The sequence below is a fragment of the Bos indicus x Bos taurus genome, chromosome 26 (assembly GCF_003369695.1).
Source record: "Bos indicus x Bos taurus breed Angus x Brahman F1 hybrid chromosome 26, Bos_hybrid_MaternalHap_v2.0, whole genome shotgun sequence".
In the NCBI taxonomy this organism is placed as follows: Eukaryota; Metazoa; Chordata; class Mammalia; order Artiodactyla; family Bovidae; genus Bos; species Bos indicus x Bos taurus.
In genome coordinates this window covers 9,974,681-9,996,248 of record NC_040101.1, presented here as the reverse complement: position 1 = coordinate 9,996,248, position 21,568 = coordinate 9,974,681, and the positions used below count along the sequence as shown (strand labels likewise).

The 21,568-nt window shown below is 49.4% G+C and overlaps 1 protein-coding gene and 1 non-coding gene across 23 annotated transcripts in view; one reads left to right on the top strand and one right to left on the bottom strand.

Moving 5' to 3' along the window:
- The window catches only part of TACC2 (transforming acidic coiled-coil containing protein 2), a 234,787-nt gene that overhangs the window by 101,169 nt on the left and 112,050 nt on the right, over positions 1 to 21,568 (top strand). The gene's annotated exons all lie outside the window — the stretch shown is intronic.
- LOC113884711 lies at positions 17,524 to 17,630 on the bottom strand. The gene has a single exon (XR_003508985.1). It is a non-coding gene; the product is annotated as a U6 spliceosomal RNA (small nuclear RNA).

The following is a 21,568-nucleotide window of genomic DNA, read 5'->3' as shown; positions in this document are numbered from 1 at the left end:
GGGACTGAATTCCCATGGGGCTTCTCACAGGCAGTGTCTGGGGCTGGGCATTCTCCTCCGAGGAGAGTCGGAGCAGTAAATAGGTCAGGGACCCACCTCCTTGTGCAGACACCACAGCCAGCTCTCAGCTACCCAGAGCCTCATCTTTGGCTCTTGCGTTGTTACTGGTTTCTCATCAGAAGTTAACTTCCTGAGTCTCAGATAGACCGGGCAACAGGGAGTGTGACATACAGAGGCATTACTGCTTATGGAAACCCATGGAGCCAGGGGGCCTCTCCTGGCTCCCCCTGGGAGAGTTAGAATTGGCTTCTGGTCCCTCCATCCATTCCTTTTGTTCTCCATCCCTTTTATCTCTCTAAGCTTGGCCACTTAGAATATTTTAGCTGGAAGGAAACTTGAAGGTCAAGGTTTTATCTTGTAGATATGAAAAGGGAGACTCAGAGAAGTCTTGGGTCTTGGCTACGGTCACACGTGAAGGTGGGACTCAAACCCTAGACCACAGAATGCTGGCCTGGCGGCCGAATCCTGTGGCCTCTTTGGTTTCATCCCGCTTTGTACCATGGTTATTTACATTTGTCATTGCCATGGAAACAGGCAGTGCTTGCCAGACACTTGTCTAGTTTGTGGTACTACTCCATAAGAGTGAGGAGGGGCCTGGGGGCTGAATGGTGGTTGAAGTAAGTAAGCCTGTCCCTACTTGCTGGGAGGTGTGTGTGTGTGTGTGTGGTATAGCTGAGCATACACACATTGGCCAAAGGGGTGTGTGTGTGTGTGTGTGTGTGTGTGTGTGTGTGAGATATTCCTGACATACACACATTGGCCAAACTTTATGGTGAGGATAGTGTGTGTGTGAGTGTGTGTGTGTGTGAGATATACTTGAGCGTACACACATTGGCCAAACTTTATGGTGAGGATAGTGTCTCAGGAAGGGATGTCTGGATATGCATAAGGATGTTGTGGTCGCCTCAGTGACTAGAGCGGGCCCTATCTGGTAAGAGCCAGTGATGCTGTGTACGGGGACAGTCCTGTCCAACTGAGAATCGCCTCGCTCCAAATGCTGATAGCACCCCCTGTAAAGGACACCGCAAGGGCTTGAGGAGTAGGGAGAGACCAGTTCTAATTGGGAAGATGAGAGATGCTGATCTGTGGGCTTGCTGGAGCCCAGGCTTCAGGATTGGGTGAGGCTGGGAGAGACTGAGGGTGGAGTCAAGAGCACGTGTGTGTGTGTGTGTGTGTGTGTGTGTGTGTGTGTGGTGGTGGGGGGGGGACTCAGTTCCACAGCCAAAAGCAGATGGTTCTTGAATTAACTGTGGTTTGAGTCTAGCAGGCCCTGGCACCTTTTGCACATTCAGGAGAAGGTTTAGGAAGCTGGTGGTGGTATCGCTGACTAGTTCGGTGGAGGAGAAAATCTAGGGAGAAGGGCTGGGTGCCCTAGTCTCTCTTGCTGTGACCTGTGGCCAAGGTGCGTGAAGTCCATCCTGGTGGCTGGGTTTTGTCCTCCCTGCCCCCACTGAGGTCACAGTCCTTTGTTTATAGACTCCATAAATCATTTCTACAGCAACTCATCCTGATGACAAAACAGCCCATGAATTATGAAATCATTCGAGAGGAAAGAAGGCATGAAAAAGAAGAGCTGGAGAAACAAGTTTGAGGGGAAGTGCCTCTAAAAATAGAGTAGAGGGCAGGGGAAATTCTCCAGGGACTACAGAGCAATGATCTGTGATGGGGGTTTCGTTTCAGATCTGCTGGGTATCAGTGGCAGCCCCCTGCCCTTCTTATCTGGTCCTCTCTGGTGTGTAGTTTCAGTCTGTCATTTAGCAAATGTAGTCAGTGCTGCCAGTTAAAAGAAAGCAAAGTTCCCAAGACTTTTTTTTTCCCGGGGTTGGAGGAAGGCAGGACAGAGCTAGCTCCAAATTTAGGCAGAGATTCTCCATGAGAATTCCTGCCCGACTCTCACCAGCTGTGTGACCTTGAACATGTCATGAAGAGTCTGTCTGAATCATGATTTCCACTTTTAAAGGCTGGGGATACTTACCCTGCCCGCCTGGCTCACAGATCTGTGGGGGCAAGAAAAGTCATGTGCGTGAAAATACTTGGCACACTGTGAAGTGCTATGCAAATGGAAAGTCATGCAAGTATTTTTCACCTTGTTAGATTGAAAGGGATTTAATTAGAAGAGCTCATTTTCCTAAGCCCTTCTGAAGCTTATTTTTGTTGCTTATTGTTTTTAATTGGAAAGGAGGTGCTTCCTATGTGGCGCTAGTGGTAAAGAATCCTCCTGCCAATGCAGCAGATGCAAGAGACATGGGTTCGATCCCTGGGTTGGGAAGATCCCTTGGAGGAGGAAATGGCAACCCGCTCCAGTATTCTTGCCTGAAAAATTCCATGGAAGGAGGAGCCCGGTGGGCTAGAGTCCATGGGATTGCAAAGAGTCGGACACGACTGAGCACACATTATTTTTAACTGGGAACGAGGAAGGGTGCTCTTCCATGCGGATCTCTTTTGTTTGGAAGCTGGTTATATAGGTTTTCTTTCTTTACACCCTCCTGGGTTTTGTCATCCTCCATTTTAATTGCTTGTTCATACGTTCCCCCACAAAACAAGTAAAAATAAAAGAATAGGAAATGCATGTTGGTTCTGCTTACAGAGAACAAGTCTGGGGGAAAAAAAGGAAAGATAAAGCAGTTGCTTTACTGGCTCCTGTTACTGACTGTGTCTCAGTGGTCCTCTGAGGTCCAGAGCTCTCCCATTGGGGTGGTCATTGAGAGCATACAGCTCCTGGCTGGCATCCTCAGGTTTAAGCTCCTGAGGGCACAGGTTGGTTTCATTTCCCTGATGGGGGCTCATTCCAACCTGAGAAGAGGCAGTTGGGTCATGTCAATGTCAGGAGCATCTTTTTCTTCCTTCTTGTCAGGACGCCTCTCCCTCCAACCCACGGGCTTCCCTTGATGCCTGCTCTGCAGCTGCGTGCTTCACAGCAAACAAGAAAAGTTCCAGTGTTTCCTTCAAACCTTGACCGAGGCGTGCTCACCTTGTGAATTATCTGGCCAGGGAACCTGCGTTCCACTGCTTCCTGCTTCCAGCTCACAGGTTGTCTCGTGTCCAGCTGTGTGTGCTAGGGTCCCTCTCCTCCAGGGCTGACAAGACCCTGACTCACTTCTTCCAGCTTCCTTGTACCCAGTACTGTGCCAGGCAGGATGCATTTCCAGCAGTTCCTTCTTGGATTGGTGACTCTCTGCCTTGACTCCTCTCTGGAAGGGCGGGTACAAGCCTTTATTCCTCACATGAGGTCTAGACCTCTCTTTGCATTCATGGGTAGGGAGAGCTTTCAGAGGCAGTGTTACTACTTGTGTGGTTTTGGAATCAGGGAAAGTCTGTCATCGTTATGAGGTACTGAGGACTCCAAGAGACTTAAAAAAAATTATTTATTTCACTTTTTGGTTGAGCTGGGTCTTCATTGCGGCACTCGGGCTTTCTCTAGTTGCGGGGGACTACTCTTTGTGGCAGCGTGTGGGCTTCTCATTACGGTGGCTTCTCTTGTTGCAGAGCATTGGCTCTAGGGTGCCGGCTCAGTACTTGTGGCTTTGTTGCTCCATGGCATATGGAATCTTCCCGGACCAGGGATCGAACCCAGGTCCCCTGCATTGGGAGGTGGATTCTTATCCACTGCACCACCAGGAAAGTCCCCACAAAGCTTTTTTAAAAAAACAAACACTACATTTTGCCTTGTCTATAATGAAGGCATTTGTGCAGTCCTCAGCTTAATTGTAGACTTCCCGGTAGCTCAAACTGTAAAGAATCTGCCTGCGATGCAGGAGACCAGGGTTTGATCCCTGGCTAGGGAAGATCCTCTGGAGAAGGGAATGGCAATCCACTCCAGTATTCTTGCTTGGAGAATTCCATGGACAGTGAAGCCTGGAGGTCGCAAAGGGTTGGATGCAATTGAGCGACTAACACACAGCTTAATTGAGCTGAGTTGCCTGCTCTCAGTGCAGAAAAGTTAGAGAGGAAGCTGGTTCTGGCCCGAATTAAGTGGCAGCTAGATAGCTCTGGTGGCAGCATCTTTCTGTCCATGTTACTTTCCGCACATCCATACGTCCAGCTTATATATATCAGACACTTGCTATTTGTTGAGGACCCGTTGTGAGGTCCACGCTATGCTTTACATACACATTTTGCACTTCTTTTCTTAAAAAAAGTATGATTATTTATTTTTGACTGTGCTGGATCTTCATTGCTGTGTGGGCTTTTCTCTAGTTTCGGCAAGTGGGAGCGACTCTCGAGTTGTGATACACAGGTTTCTAATTACCGTGGCTTCTCTTGTTGAGGAGCACGGGCTTTAGGGTACATGGACTTCGGTAGTTGCGGCTCCCAGGCTCTCGAGCACAGGCTCAATGTTTGTGGCGGAGGGCCTTAGTTGCTCCAAGACATGTGGGATCTTCTTGGACCAGGGATCTAACCTCTGTCTCCTGCACTGGCGTGAGGATTCTTTACCACTGAGTCCACCAGGGAAGCCCTCTTATTTCTTTTAGTAATCTTTCCCAGTGATTCGACATGTCCCCATTTTACAGATTCAGAAACTGAGGCTCAAAGAGGACTACAGCAGGCTGGTCAATGGCAGAGCTGAATTCAGGCTCACGTCTGCCTGAACTGCGCTGTCTGCACTGGCTGCCCTGCTCGTGCACGCGGTGGATGCCTCAGGTTGATTTCTTTGATTTCTGTGTCTGGTGTTCTGGTGAAGTCGGGGCACCTGTTGGGTTTCACACCCTGGCTCTTGGGAGAGGTCGGCAGCCTTGGCTGAGGTCTTGCCCCTGAGGTGCTGGCCTGATCAGCAGGCATACCCCCTTCACTTTGTGCACTCTGATCAGAAGGATAGTGACATCGTCACTTAACCTGAGCATGCAGCTTCTCCCAGGGCTTGGATGGGTTTATTTCTTTGTCTTTTAAAAAGAACAGTGACTGCTCTCTCCTGGCCTTGTCCTAGAATAACTTCCTCCCCTTTGAGCTTTGCATAAACCCCAGTCCTCCAGCTCATTAACCCTGAGAGGTGTGGGAATGATAGTCCAATTTTAAGGAGTGCTGAAGTTGTATGCGAGAGGAAGGCTCCCCCTCTGCACCCCCTCCCCACCATCAGGTCTCCCAGGGAGCTGGTGCCCTCCACCTCCCATCCGTACATCCTGACCAGGATCCTGGCCTCTGGCCAAGGCACCAGGCCAGCCGGGGCTGGGCCACCCTGGGCACTACCCAGCGCCTCTGGAGCCTTGGGTTTTTGAGATCAGAAAATCAGAGGCCTGGAAGGGACCCTGGGGACCCAACAGGCCAAGCCCTCCTCACTCTACGGAGGAGGCACTTGCAGGCCAGGTGGGGAGGGGTCTTGCCCACCTCCCTTGGATCAGAGCCATGCGTGCGGCCCTGCTGGCAGCTGACAGGCTTTCCGTGGGGAGGCTGACCCCGCTGGGCAGCTTTGCACCCACTGTCTTCGCTCTGCATCCTTGAGAGGTAGTGCTTGAGGCCCAGGGTCCTGTGGGCCTGAGGTCTGTGTAGCAGCCGGATGGAGCTCAGCTCAGCGAGGCCACGCGTGGAGGGACTTTTCCCACCCGGGGGGCTCCATTTGCTCCTCCCGAAATGGGCTGTCCCGTGGCTCACAGTGGTGGAGGGTCTGCATGGTGCCCAGCAGCCCACAGTAGGTTCCCACAGCCCTGGTTCCCTTTGCTTGTTGCCATGCCCGTTCCACGGCCCCAGCCGACGTGCACACGGGGCCTGGGATGGCTAAGGAGCAGTGCACACCCGAGGGCATTCACCTGGCCAGGGGCAGCCGGGGGAGGGCATGGGTACTCTGGAAAAGCACATTCAGTGTGTCCTGTTGGGGAAAACAGCGCGCCCTGTTGTTTGCATTGCTGACGCCGTGGCTTGTAGAGCGCTTCCCACGTTCCGGGCCCTTTGCTAGAGAAACCTTGACCTGACTGCTCTCAGTGGACCCTCCTCATGCCCTTTCCAGGCAGAACGGCCCTTGTCCTCGCTGACAGGTGGGGGGGGCCGACCTCGGAGGGAACTTCTCGCAGGCTCGCACAGCTGTGTCGGTGAGGGCTGCCCCACCTCCCAGGGGTAGGGGCTGACCTGAACTTGGTTGGGGGCTGCCTGATCCTGCTGAGTTATCTGTTACTCACTCTGTGTTAGAAAAAAGTAAAAGCACAGCAAAACCACCGACTCATAGTTTTCTGTTCCTTAGAATGATGTGTCTTTATTTAATTTGAGCAGCGGATTTCATTGAAAGTTGAAGTAAATAATTGTACAGAGTCGGGGCTGGAGTCTGAGGTGTTATCTGTGAAGCATGTGGTTAATAAGGTGACCTTCCAACCAATCAGATGCTCAAAACCCACGTGGTCTTTTTTTAAAAGCATCTGTTTATCTGTTCGGCTGCAGTGGCTCTTAGTTGCATCATGTGGGATCTAGTTCCCTGGCCAGGGATTGAACCCGAACCCCCTGCATTGGGAGTGCGGAGTCTTAACCACTGGACCACCCAGAAAGTCCCCCACTTGGCCTGGATTGCTCCCCAGGGCCCTTCCCTCACACCTGGTGTTGGGTGGATGTTGTGAAGTTCGATGCAGGACTGATCCCATCTCCTCTGCACCTGCTGGGATTCCGCCCCACGTTCCTTGGCCCTGCTCCACGGCTCCTGCATCTCCTCCCACTCCAGTTATTCTCCACCCCACCCCCCACTTGCAGGACAGCCTGTCCTCAGCCTTCGAGGCCTTCTCTGCAGGCTGGCCCGGGCCCGGCTGTCTAGGTGAATGAACGCCCCATGGACCCCCATTCAGTGCTGCTCCCCTTGTGACCATGCTCTGCCCTCCCGAGCCCAGATGGGCTCTGCGGGTGCTGGGAGAGGCTGGTTGCCTGCATGCCTTTACTCCAGAACGTTTTGTTCACTTCTTTCTGAAATAATTTCCTACTTAGAAAAGTTGCATAAGTAGCCCAAAGACCTCCCTACTCCCTTTGCCCAAAGTCTGAATTGTTGCCGTTTTACCTCCTGTGCTCTCGCCGCTCCCCCCCCAATATGTGTAGGTGTGGATGGAGATACATTTATTTATCCATCATCACTGTATTTCTGAATCATTTGAGAGCCAGTTGCAGACTGGAGAGGGGAATGGCTACCCACTCCAGTGTTCTTGCCTGGAGAATTCCATGGACAGAGGAGCCTGGTGGACTATAGTCCATGCGGTCGCAGAGTCGGACACGACTGGGCGACTAACACTTTTTGCGACTCAAAGGTGTCCCCATCCAAACGAAACTGAACAGTCCAGTGACCAATTTCCCCAAACAAGGCCCCTCTCTAGCATGACGCCGAGCCAGCCATCCAGTTGGAAATCACTATGATACGTCCCAGCATCACTCAGTCATCAGAAGCCATTCGGATTCATCCACATGGTCTCTTTTCCATCCAATCTGGGGTTCAGCCCAGAGGCATGTGTTGCACTCTAAGAATGCCCGCAGACTCTCCTTCAGTCTGGAAGGACTCCTCTGTCTCTTGCTGTCTTTCATGACCTTCTGGGGTACAGCTCCTTCATTCTGGGAAGATCCCTCAACCAGCGTCCTCCAGAGCTTCCCCGTAACCAGACTCTGGCTGTCACTTGGGGCAGGGGTCCCACAGAAGTGACGCCGGTCACTTCTGATCCCGGTCAACACCTGGCCAAGTCGGTGCCCATAGCGTTTCTCTTACTTTGAGTCTTCGTACCCCACCACCTCACAGTCAGGTGGGAGAGTCCTCCAAGCCCACGCACTTGCCCTTCACTTCTTTGAACCTCTGTCCACCTGCCTTAGAGTCCTTTGATAGCTCCTGACTGACTTCATCACCACTCTGATGGTTCTTGCACGGGGCATTTTCAGTTTTCATCACTTCTTCTACATTTACCAGTGGACACTACAGTAAAAAGGAACTTTCACCCCTCCCCTTTTATGTATTTGTTCATGTCTTTGTATGGACTCATAGATTATTACTTTACTCAGTGGGTTTTATTACTATCTGTATTTTTTTTAATGCCAAAATAGTCCCTGATCTGGCCGGTGGCAGCCTCTTTGAGGTGGTTCTGATGTCCTTTTGACGTGACCTCTTTCAGCAGACAGAGCTGGAAGATAGATGTGTATACACACACATGCACACATACACACACCCCTTTTATTTATGAGTTCAGTTCAATTCAGTTGCTCAGTTGTGTCCGACTCTTTGCAACCCCATGGACTGTAGCATACCACGCCTCCCTGTCCATCACCAACTCCCGGAGCTTACTCAAAGTCATGTCCGTTGAGTCAGTGATGCCATCCAGCCATCTCATCCCCTGTCGTCCCCTTCTCCTCCTGTCTTCAATTTTTCCCAGCGTCAGGGTCTTTTAAAATGAGTCAACCCTTCACATCAGGTGGCCAAAGTATTGGAGTTTCAGCTTCAACATCAGTCCTTCCAATGAATATTCAGGACTGATTTCCTTCAGGATGGACTAGTGTGATCTTGTTACTGTCCAAGGGACTCTCGAGTCTTCTCCAACACCACAGTTCAAAAGCATCAATTCTTCGGTGCTCAGCTTTCTTCACAGTCCAACTCTCACATCCATACATGACCACAGGAAAAACCATAGCTTTGACTAGACGGACCTTTGTTGGCAAAGTAATGTCTCTGCTTTTTAACATGCTGTCTAGGTTGGTCATAACTTTTCTTCCAAGGAGCAAGCGTTTTATCTATACCTAGTGTTTATCTGATACCTCTGATTACAGCCCAGCCCTGAGAGTTCTTTCAAGCCTAAATCGCCTTTGTATAGGCAAGTCTTCCCCTGACTGTGAGAACCTGCTCCCTTTATCCTTGATACAGTTATTTTTCTGCTAATCTCCATGTGGGTAACAATTTCCTTAAGACACCAGTCTCATCCTCCCTGCCATTGTGGCCCCGACCCTTCTCCTGTACTTTTTTCTTTTCCTGCCCAAACTGTCAGGGAGAGAGGGAGGGAGAAGCATTTTTAATCTGGAAAGCCCTCTGCACACGTGTGTCTGGTGAAGCACTTGGCTTACTCCTGTCCCCTCATAGGCCCTTCCCAGATCGCCCTGGCCTGAAAGGAGCCCGTTTTTTTTTTCTGCTGCAGCTTGTTTTTCTATTACCAGCCTTCTTAGTTTTTTTTCTGTGTTAGGTTTTCAACTTGCCTTGCTCTCACTTAGCCTATCAACCCTGCGGTGTGCAGTCCTTCTCGTCTTAAAAACTACTTTATTGAGATGTGATTGACATAAATGAGGGACTTCGCTGGTGCCTGAGACGGTAAAGAATCTGCCTGCAATGTGGGAGACCCAGGTTCAATCCCTGGATCAGGAAGATCCCCTGGAGAAGGGAATGGCAACCACTTCAGTATTCTTGCCTGGAGAATTCCATGACATATAAAAGCTGTGCTATGCATATTTAATGTATACAGTTCAACGGGTTGAGGGATAAGTATATGCCTGTGAGACCATTACTGCCATCAAGGCGATAAACATATCCATCACCTCGCAAAGTATCCTCCCACCCCCATTACTGTTACTGTTATTATTATTAATATACGTGCTTAGTTGCTCAGTCTTGTCCAGCTGTTTGCGACCTCATGGACTGTAGCCCGCCAGGTTCCTCTGTCCATGGGATTCTCCAAGCAAGGATAATGGACCGGGTTGCCATTCCCTTCTCCAGGGGATCTTCCCGATCCAGAGACCAAACCTGGGTCTCTTGCATTGCAGACGGATTCTTTGTCATCTGATCTACCAGGAAAGTATGAGGATTATTAATCTGATCCCCGTTTAGCTTCTCTTGGTGCTGGCACCAGAGCTGTTCCTTTTGCATGGGTCTCATGTGTAAAACTGAAGGTGTTGGCTTCTTAGACCAGAATCTGAACGCCTGCCTCTTCGAAGCAGAGCTCCGCTCTGCCTCAGCCTCTGCAGGAAGGTGACTCATGGCCCTTTGGAGAAGCACTTGTTGATGCAAGCCTCCCTCCCTGGCATTCCACTGGAAAGTCAACCCTTTGCTGGCCTGACTAAACCTATAAAGGGTTGGCCCCAGCAGCTGGTGGCAGCAGCTGGTAGTTAAAATCTCGGACAGATTTTTTTTTCTCCTCTGAAAAATATTTCAGACACTCTGGTCCCAGCACCACCACTTGTAGAATTTGGAAGCCATTTATAGCCACTTACAGTTGGTCTGAGAAGAATTCCCCTCTGTCCTTATAAGTCAGCCCTCCGCTGTCCTTAAGCCATCTGGAGCATGACCGATCCCTGCGAAGTAAGACAGGAAGATGCAGGGGCTGAGGGTGCAGTGTGGATTTGATGGTTTCTTCCTTTACAGTCTCACTTGGTTCAGTTTAATATATATGTATACACACACATATATGCATATTTAAATCATCCCTGAATATTCATTGGAAGGACTTATGCTGAAGCTGGAACTCCAATCCTTTGGCCATCTGACGCAAAGAGCCAACTCATTGGAAAAGACCCTGATGCTCGGAAAGATTGAGGGGGAGAAGCGGGAGACAGAGGATGATGGTTGGATGGCATCACCGAATCAATGGACACGAGTTTGAGCAAACTCTGGGAGATACTGAAGGACAGGGGAGCCTGGTGTGCTGCAGTCCAGGGGGTCGCAAAGAGTCGGACACGACTGAGCGACTGAACAACAGCATGGGAGGCTTATAAACCTTTATCTGAGCCTATTAACTCTGCACACTATTCGAATGCCCTTTAATCTGCAGTACATTAGGAGCAGAGAATTGGAAAGCAGAAAGTAAAAAGATAGTCAGGTGAGGTGGTGGAGGCAGATGCGCTGGCTCACAGCCTGTGAGGGAGAGGCCAGACTGAGCTTGCAGAGTCCTCAGCCATGGTACTGTCCAGGGCCTTCCCTTTCAGAGATGGAAAAGTTAAGCTCAGAGCAGTCACCTGGCTGAGATCCCAAGGTGGGGCTTGGTCTAGAATCCAGCCTTCATGACTCCATATACAATTGTGTTTTAGGGCCATGGCATACCTCCTCGCTTACATCATAGGCGCTCAAGACGCTGATCATGTGTCACTGACAAAGTGTTTAATTATATTCAGGATTCTCTGTTCCAAAAAAATCCCAGCCGTCAAGCAATTGTCCAACATGCTTTGAAAATTAATTCCGTCCCCAATGAGTTAAAATGCCATCTCATAGACTGTGCGGGGAGATACTGTCATCTGACAAATTCTCCACCGGGACCTTAATTTTCCCCAGTGGTGCCTGTTGAGAGAGGAACAGCTGGGTTTCTGCCCTGGGATGAGGCTGGCAAGCCTGGGTCCTCCCAGGGAGGGAAGGTGTGAGTAGAGAAGTCACTATAGGTGTGAGTTTAGAAGCATTGCTTTGCTGGCCCCCTCTCTTAAGATTTTCACTGAGCTATGAATTGAAATTGCTCCCTGGCATCGAAATTTTCCTCCAAGATGCTTTTTCTTTTGCTTATGAAAGCCGCATATGTTCAGAATAGAACTAGAAAATAGAGTTAAACTCAACGAAAAAGAAAAGAAACACTGCTAACTTTACTACTGAAAGAGAATTGCCGTTAACTCCTTGATGTGTATCCTTCCACATTGCTTGGTTTGTTCACTGTCAATTGCTTCCTGTGTGGGTGTTCGTACATACACGCATGTGTACACACATACACACAGATACGTGTATATTCATACACACATGCACGGAAAGTCTGGATCATGCTGCCAGTAGTTTTTTAACCTATTTTCAGTTAATAATGGATGTCTTTATTTTTGAATGCATGGAGATCTACCTTCTTTTTGAAATTTTTAAAGTTGATTTTCTAACCTTTTTTTCACATGGCTGCAAATGAGTCCATTCTGTGACTGCTTTAACTTGCCTAACTGTCCCCTAGTGTGGACATTCTGGCTGTTTCCTTTTTGTTTTTCCTATTGTGGTCACAGCTGTGATTGGCATCTTTGCTCACACCCTTAATCATCTCCTTAGAATAAATTCTTGGAAGTAGAATGGTTGTGTCAAAAGAAACAGTCTTTTATGGCTTTCGGTGTGTGTTGCCAGAACTCCTGGGCCGTGTTTTTCCGCTCAGGTTTTATGACTTTGGAAGGCCGATATTGCCTGTGGTTAAGGATTCTCCGAACCGTGGTCCAGCAGAGACATCCTGAGTCCCTGCGGGCCTCCTCCTCCAGGCCCGCCCCTTCCTTCATTTCGCTCTCTGCTCATCTCCCTCTGACTCCTCGGGTGTGGTCATCACAGGGCTCCAGGGGCGGAGGGCTTGGGATGGTGGGTGGAACTGTGAAGGAAGAAGGAAGCGTCACAAGATCCATGGGAGTAAATAGAAAGACGTGGGCACAAGTGTGTGCCAGTCCGGCCCTATTTAGAACATAGTTTCGGAACGCTCACCCTGGGCCTCCCCGCCTCTCTTTCGTCTCAATGCCAAGGGAAGCACTTTGGGGTGTTTTGAGGCTTTGGGCTGATTCTTCAGCTTAAGATCGACTCCCAGCCCCTCACCCTGGCCTTGTGATCTGGCTCCGGCCCTTCTGTCCCCTTCCTGGTCATCTTGATCTGTGCTCCAGCTGCAGTGGCCTTTCCAAATTCCTCCAGACCGGCACTCTCCTTCCTGGACTGGGCTTTCAGATCTGCGGCTCCCTCTGCTGCAGGCTCCCTCTGCTGCAGGCGCCCCTTCCCTTACTCTTCTGCCCTTGGGATAAAACCCAGTGGGGCGGTTAAGGGCGTGGCTCCTGGTGTCTGGCTTGGGTTTGTATCCTGGTTCTGCCTTTTACCAGCTGTGCAACCTTGGATAAATTACTCAACTTCTCTATGCATTGGTTTCCTCATCTGTAAAGTGGGACTAATGATAATACCCACCTCATAGGGTGGTTGTGAGCACTGAATATGGTGATGGCTGTGAACACTTAGATCTTAGTTCCTGGCACAAAGCACGTGTCAGCAAACATTAGCTGTCACTGAGCTGATTGATGGCTGGCCTCAGCTTATAATGTTACAAAGACGTTTTCCCTGATCCCCACTCCAGGCTGGGACCTCCTAGTTTATGTTCTAGCCATTTGTATTTCTCTATCTTAGCAGTTACAACAGTTTTTACTGGAGAAATAAGTATTTTTATTTTATTTTTAGAATTGTTATTATTATTTTTAACACCAAAAACATTTTGTATTGGGGTATAGCTGATTAACGGAGAAGGCAATGGCACCCCACTCTAGTACTCTTGCCTGGAAAATCCCATGGACAGAGGAGCCTGGTAGGCTGCAGTCCATGGGGTCGCTAAGAGTCGGACACGACTGAGCGACTTCACTTTCACTTTTCACTTTCATGCGTTGGAGAAGGAAATGGCAACCCACTCCAGTGTTCTTGCCTGGAGAATCCCAGGGACGGGAGAGCCTGGTGGGCTGCCATCTATGGGGTCGCACAGAGTCGGACACGACTGAAGCGACTTAGCAGTGTAGCTGATTAAAATGTTGTGGTAGTTTCAGGTGAACAGCAGAGGGACTCAGCTGTACATACACAGGTATCCATTCTCCCCCACACCCCTCTCCCCTCCAGGCTGGCACATGACATTGAACGGAGTTCCATATGCTATACAGTAGGTCACTGTTGCTTATCCATTTTAAACGTAGCATTGTGTGCATGACCTCCCACAGTCCCTAACTATCCCTTCCCCCTGTTTACCATAAGTTTCTTTTCTGTTTTCTAAGTAAGCCCATTTGTGTAGTTTCTTTTTAGATTCCATGTGTAAGGAATGTCACGATATTTCTCCTCCTTTGTCTGACTTACTTCATAACTCTCTAGATCCATCCATGTTGCTGCAAATGGCATTATTTCATTCTTTTTAATGGCTGATTGATATTCCTTGTATATATGTATCACATCTTCTTTATCCATTCCTCTCTTGATGGACATTTAGGTTGCTTCTGTGTCTTGGCTATTGTAAACAGTGAATACGCATTAAGAAAAAAAATTTTTTTTAAACTTTGACTGTTGCCTGAGACTGTAAGCTCCACGAGGGCAGGGACCACCTTACAGGGTTGTTGTAATAATAACATAGTTGTTATTCAGTCAGTGTCTGCTCAAGGACTGAAGGTAATGGTCTCGTTACTGACTGCTACAGAGCCAAGTTCATCAGAAAGAAGTAATGACCCTTCCTGATAAGCTAAGACACGACTGGTCACGGAAGGGGATTCCCAGAGAGTAAAAGGATGTGTGTGACCAGCGACAGCGTCCGGTGTCCCTCGGAACTTTCAGAGCAGCCTGCTCTTGGAGGTTGTCTGATGCCAACCTTCTCAGCGGACAAAGGGCCGGTGTAGTTTTTAATTTCTAACTCACTTTAAGGTCTAAACTTCTGAAAACATATTTAAATGAATTACTAGAAAGCAAAACAAAGCTCAAGGCCAGGGTGTCTCTACCCGGGTGTACCGACCTCTGGGGCCAGATAATTCTTTGCTGTGGGTCTGCCCTGTGCATTGTAGGGTACTTAGCAGCATCCCTGGATGCCAGCTGCACCTGGCCCTCTGGTTGTGATGATCAGAATTGTCTTCAGATATTGCCAAATGTCCCCTGGTTGGCAAAAGTCACCCCTGGTTGAGAACCACCCATCAAGACCTACAAAAGACAAACCCCGACTTTAATTACTGGAGTCAACAGACAGAATGAATACCATGTTCCTCTAAAGACCTCTAGGCCCTTACCCCGGGTGTGTGTGCTGTGTCTTCATGGAGCAGTAACCAACCCCTCCTGGATCAGCACCGCCATGGGCCATGCTTGGAGTAGCCCAGCTCCTTCCTCTACAGGAAGGGAAACTGAGGCCCTGCATGGGACCCAGAGAAAATGTGCAGTTGAAACACATTGAAGACGTTCAGGAACATTTCTGAGCCTTGGTTTTCTCCTCTCCCAGTTCACTTGTAGTAGATGATGTCATCCAGCCGGCTGCCCTTGAAGACCTGGAAAACTCACTCTTAGCTGCCTCGACCTCCCACAGTGATGTCAGCAGCCAGGTCTCCAAGGATCTGATAGCCCAGAGGTGGGGTGGGGGTGGGCCCGTGGCTGATGGCAGGACCCTGCGGCCCACTCTCTGAGGCTGCCTCCTTGTCCTCCCCTGCCCTCTTCTGCCCGCAGTTCCAGCCCCTCACCCCTACACCCCTAGCCCCGGTGTGCACACTCCCCTGCATGGGGCTGGGCCAAGTCACTCAGTGGTATTTGACTCTTTTCGACCCTCTGGACTGTAGCCTGCCAGACTCCTCTGTCCATGGAATTCTCTAGGCAAGAATACTGGAGTGGGTAGCCATTCTGTTCTCCAGGGATCTTCCTAATGCAGGGATTGAACCCAGGTCTCCTGCCTTGCAGGCGAGGCTTTACCATCTGAGCCACAAGGGAAGCTCTCCTGGGGCCTTAGGGATGACCTGAGGGGACCCCAGGAAGGAGCTTTCCCCGCCCCCAACAAAGGCCATTTTAGAGATTTGTCCTCCAGTGTTCTTATTTAAATAGAAGCCCTCCAGGAATGACATTGTGCTATTCATACTTTCCCAGGAATGACTTAGCTGCCTCTGTCCTCCCAGGACACAAGCTGGGGTAGGTGCTTGTGTTCTTTATCTTTGGGAGGTGGGCAGAGACTATAGGAGCCAGCAGCCCACAGGAAAGGGACCAGATCCTGTCTTCGCTCTGCAAATGGGCCTGGCTGAGGACTTCTCCTCACCTTCGAGCCGCCCACCCGCCTGCCCTGGCCCTGCCCTGCGTGCCCCACACCCCACCCCTCACTGTTCTCCGTGTGCAGTGTGTTCATCGTGCGTCTGCCTGCAGACTTCACACTTAGTTTATTGAAACCAGGCTTGTTCACAGCCAGCCTTGGGACTTGGCTCAGATGCCTTTACACACACACACACACACACACACACACAATCTCTCTCTTTCTCTACACACAGGTGTATATATATGTATGTCTCTATAATGTATATGTATGTGTATATATATATACATACTTCTGCTTTATATTGATATATATATGTATAGTATATATTATATAATGTATAATTATATAATACATAACATGTATTTATATATATGTATGTATATACTACTTCTGCTTTATTGACTATGCTAGAGCCTTTAACTGTGTGGATCACAGCAAACTATGGAAAATTCTTAAAGAGATGGGAATATCAGACCACCTTATCTGCCTCCTGAGAAATCTGTATGCAGCTCAAGAAGCAACAGTTAGAACTGGACATGGAACAACGGACAGGTTCCAAATAGGAAAGAAGTATGTCAAGGCTGTGTATTGTCAGCCTGCTCACTTAACTTATATGTAGAGTACATCATGTGAAACTCCAGTCTAGATGAAGAACAAGCTGAAATCAAGATTGCTGGGAGAAATATCAAGAACCTCAGATACGCAGATGACACCACCCTTATGGCAGAAAGTGAAGAGGAACTAAAGAGCCTCTTGATGAAAGAAAGTGAAAGAGGAGAGTGAAAAAGTCGGCTTAGAACTCAACATTCAGAAAACTAAGATCATGGCATCTGGTCCCATCACTTCATGGGAAATAGATGGGGAAACAGTGGAAACAGTGACAATTTATTTTTGGGGCTCCAAAATCACTGCAGATGGTGACTGCTGCCATGAAATTAAGATGCTTGCTCCTTGAAAGAAAATCTATGACCAATTTAGACAGAATGTTAAAAAGCAGAGACATTATTTTGCCCACAAAGGTCCTTCTAGTCAAAGCTATGGTTTTTCCAGTAGTCATGTATGGATTTGAGAGTTGGACTATAAAGAAAGCTGAGCACAGAATTGATGCTTTTGAGGTGTGGTGTTGGAGAAGACTCTTGAGAGTCCCTTGGACTGCAAGGAGATCCAACCAGTCCATCCTGAAGGAAATCAGTCCTGAATATTCCTTGGAAGGACTGATGTTGAAGCTGAAACTCCAATACTTTGGCCACCTGATGCGAAGAACTGACTCATTTGAAAAGACCCTGATGCTGGGAAAGATTGAAGGCAGGAGAAGGGGACGACAGAGAATGAGATGGTTGGATGGCATCACCGACTGGATGGACACGAGTTTGAACAAGCTCCAGGAATTGGTGATGGACAGGGAAGCCTGGCGTGCTGCAGTCCATGGGGTCGCAAAGAGTCTCCAACACGACTGAGCGACTGAACTGAAAGGACCCACTGGGGGATCAGGGCAAGCCCATAGGCTGCCTCCAAACCCTGGTGGACTGCGCCCTGTCCAGGGCCCTGGTTGGCTGTGTGGGTTCTCCCCACCCCGCGACCCTAGACAGTCCAGCCCCTAGACCTTTGCCTAGGTAGTGCCTGCTTCCTGGTGTACCCTTCCCTACCATCAACCCCAGGTCTTTCTGGAAAAAAGCTTCCAAACTGGGGAGAGTTCGACAGCTTTTGGAGGAGGAATTGCAGACTGAATCCAGGGGCCCTCGATGGGTTAAGTTACCTTGCTTATGAGCGAGTTACAGCTAAAAAGCTTATGTGAATAGATTATGGATATGGATATGGGGGGAAATGGCAAAATATGGAACGCTTCACGAATTTGCGTGTCATCCTTGCGCAGGGGCCATGCTAATCTTCTCTGTATCGTTCCAATTTTAGTATATGTGCTGCCGAAGCGAGCACGATCTTGGTGAAGACTCCAGAGCTATTTATAGTGGACAGAATTAAAAACTTTTCGCTGAGGGTGAATTCCATTAACAACCAATTCAGCAATTCTTCCCCCCCCCTTTTTTTTACTGCATTAGTGCAATAGTAGCTTAATCTAAAGGAGTTATTCACTGAAACTGAGAAAGTGTTGCTTCACTAATTATAATGCAGATCGCTGTTGGGAATCAACGAACGTATGCAAATTACCCCGGAAGAGGGGCGGAGCCACTGCCGTCCCGGAGGTGTCCCGGAAGCTGAACCTGAATGTGTATATACATGTTGTTCTTTGTTTTCAGTCCCTCAGTCGTGTCCGACTCTGCCACCCCAAGGACTGCAGCCCGCCACGCCTCCCTGTCCATTACCAACTCCGGGAGCTTGCTCAAACTCTTGGCCATTGAGTCGGTGATGCCATCCAACCATCTCATCCTCTGTCGTCCCCTTCTCCTGCCTTCTATCTTTCCCAGCATCAGGGTCTTTTCAAATGAGTCAGTTCCTCACATCAGGTGGCCAAAGTATTGGAGTTTCAGCTTCAGCATCAGTCCTTCCAAGGAATATTCAGGGTTGATTTCCTTCAGGATTGACTGGCTTGATCTCCTTGCAGTCCAAGGGATTCTCAAGAGACTTCTCCAGCACCACAGTTCAAAGGCATCCATTCTTCGGGGCTCAGCCTTTTACACTGTCCACCTTTTTCATCCGTACATGATTACTGGAAATACCATAGCTTCCACTATATGGATCTTTATTGCACAGTAATGTCTCTGCTTTTTAAAAGAGCCTTGACTGTGTTTTTCTTTTTTTTTTTACCTCAGCGTGCGATCGTGGGATCTTAGTTTCCTGACCAGGGATCAAACCTGGGTCCTGAGCGGTGCAAACACGGAGTCCTAACAACTGGTGTGTGTGTGTTACTTTACTTCAGTCCTCTCGGAGTGTTTGCAACCCTGTGGACCATAGCCCACCAGGTTTCTCTGTCAATAGGTTTTTCCAGGCAAGAATACTGGAGTGGGTTCCCATGCCCTCCTGCAGGGGATATTCCTGACCCAGGGATTGAACCCACCTCTGTTAATTTTCCTGTGTTTGCAGGCGTGATCTTTACCACTAGCACTACCTGGGAAGCCCTCTCCCCCCACCCCGCAACAACCAGACTGCCAGAAAATTCCCCCTACACACATTGTAATTATATCTTATTAGTAAAACTGCTGCTTTTGGCTGCCTAATGCGTGGCACTGGGGAGCCATAGTGAATGAAACAGGCTAGGAGTCCCTTCTCCCCAGGCTGAGACCCGAGCCTCCCTCTGAACTCTTTCAGCCACCCTTGCCCCAGGTGTCACTGCCCTTCTCAGATACCTATGAATGATCTGTCTCAGAGGCCCTCTCTGTGAATGGAGGAACTGGATCAGTTGCGACCTCCAGAACCACAGCACCCAGCCTGAGTCCGGCTGGCCCTTGGGAAATGTTGCTGAACTTGAAACGGGTTAGAGGGGAGTGATGGGGTGGGCCTCCTTCTCTGTCTGCTTGGGGGTCAGTGTGTGCTGACCACCTCGCAGCCGGCTTTGTCGGGGGAGCAGGCCGTCCATTCCTGCTGTCCCGCTGGGACAGTGTCAAGCGACCTCTTCATAAACTGGGAGGTTTACCTGGTGGAGGAGAAATGTTAGGGTAGGGTTGACACAGCAGGAAGCTCTAGGCCAGAAACAGATGCTGTGAGGCGGCTGCATGTTGACATCGAATTCTGAATGTTTCTGTTACTGGTGGGAGCCAACTATAGTTCTTATGTGCGAATTTAACTTCTTAAAGAGAAATCTAGCTGGGGAACAAGACCCTCAGCACCCAAGGAGTGTGCAGAAGCTTCTAGGGTGAAGTCAGGCATGCCTTGCCATCCTCCTGCTTGGCTTCCTCCCTCCCCCATGGCGCTCCCTGACCCCCACCGTTTTTATCTTATTTTTTAAAATTTATTCATGTATATTGATTTTTGGCTGCACTGGGTCTTCTTTGCTGCGTATGGGCTTTCTCTGCTTTTGGTAAGTGAGGGCTACTCCCTAGTTGTGGTGAACGGGCTTCTCGTTGCAGTGGCTTCTTTTGTTTTAGGGCACAGGCTCTAGGGTGCCTGGGCTTCAGGAGCTGTGGCTCTTGGACTCCAGAGCACAGGCTTAGAAGTTGTGGTGCATGGGCTTCACGGTCTTCTCCAACCAGGGATCAAACCTGCGTCTCCTGCATTGGCAGGCGCTTTCTTAACCACTGGACCACCAGGGAAGTCCTCCCCCACCGTTTTAGCAAGGCCGAGGGACCTCCAGCTGCAGTGGGAGGGGCTCACCCTTAGTGGGGCTTGGAGGGGGGCTGAGATCATCCTTATTCAGAGCTCCAGGGAGACCCAGGGGTGTGGGAGCAGAGGCTACAGGAGCCTCTGCCATCTTGGCTGGGCGGCACTCAGGACAACTAAAGTCCACTGGGGGTGTTACTGGTGCCCCTAAAGTCTTCTCCGCACCCCGAGACTGTGTATTTTAAATGGCTTGTCCAGGCCCCACTATAGTCCAGTGATGTCTGCTCTTCAAGCTCCCGCTGAGGGCACTTTCTGTGGTCTAGGGCCATGCAGACTGCTCACTGTAAATGCTCACAACACCCCCAGGAGGCAGGGGGTTCTGTTATGACTGCTCTGTTACAGATGAGCAGACCGAGGCACAGAGATGCCAGTGTGTTCAAGGACATGTAGCTAGTGAGTGGCAGAGCTGGGCTTTGAAGCAGGTCCAGCTTGGCTACCAAGCCTGGTTCTGAACTTCTCCACTGGCTGCAGCGAACTGGTTCCTTCCTTCCCCCATGCCATGGAGTCCTGCCTACATCATGGCCTCTCTCAAGTCCGAGGAAGACATGAGTAAAGAAGCTGTGTCTCCTGTGACCATGACCAAGCGTGAATACAGGATGCAGGAAGGAACCGATGACTAAGTTCCAAGGACTGATTACATCCATGCTGAGAGCCTGGCCAGCCCTCTGGCTTCATTTTCCAGTGGAAAGATTCAGTAGATCTCTGTGCCGACAAGCAATTTTGGTGCCTTGCCAGTGTGATTGGACTTTTGTCCAGAGTTGTATTGTCCTATTCTGACTGGAAATTGGTGGGAAGGGGGTAGTCCATATTTAGTGCCATGCTTTTCCTGATTTTGTGCGTTTTGTTGGTGATGTTGCTGTTTCAAAGCACAAGAAGGCTATGATGAGCCTGATGTAGAAAATGCTTGTGTTAGATAAGCTTCATTTGGGTGTGCGTTATAGTGCTGTTTTCTATGAATTCAACATTCAGTTCATTTCAGTTCAGTTCAGTCGCTCACTTGTGTCCAACTGTTTGCGACCCTGTGAATTGCAGCACGCCAGGCCTCCCTGTCCATCACCAACTTCCGGAGTTCACTGAGACTCACGTCCATCAAGTCAGTGATGCCATCCAGCCATCTCATCCTCTGTCGTCCCCTTCTCCTCCTGCCCCCAATCCCTCCCAGCATCAGGGTCTTTTCCAATGAGTCAACTCTTTGCATGAGGTGGCCAAAGTACTGGGGTTTCAGCTTTAGCATCATTCCTTCCAAAGAAATCCCAGGGCTGATCTCCTTCAGAATGGACTGGTTGGATCTCCTTGCAATTCAGGGGACTCTCAAGAGTCTTCTCCAACACCACAGTTCAAAAGCATCAATTCTTCAGCGCTCAGCCTTCTTCACAGTCCAATTCTCATATCCATACATGACCACTGGAAAAACCATAGCTTTGACTAGACGGACCTTTGTTGGCAAAGTAATGTCTCTGCTTTTGAATATGCTATCTAGGTTGGTCATAACTTTTCTTCCAAGGAGTAAGCATCTTTTAATTTCATGGCTGCAGTCACCATCTGCAGTGATTTTGGAGCCCCCAAAAATAAAGTCTGACACTGTTCCCACTGTTTCCCCA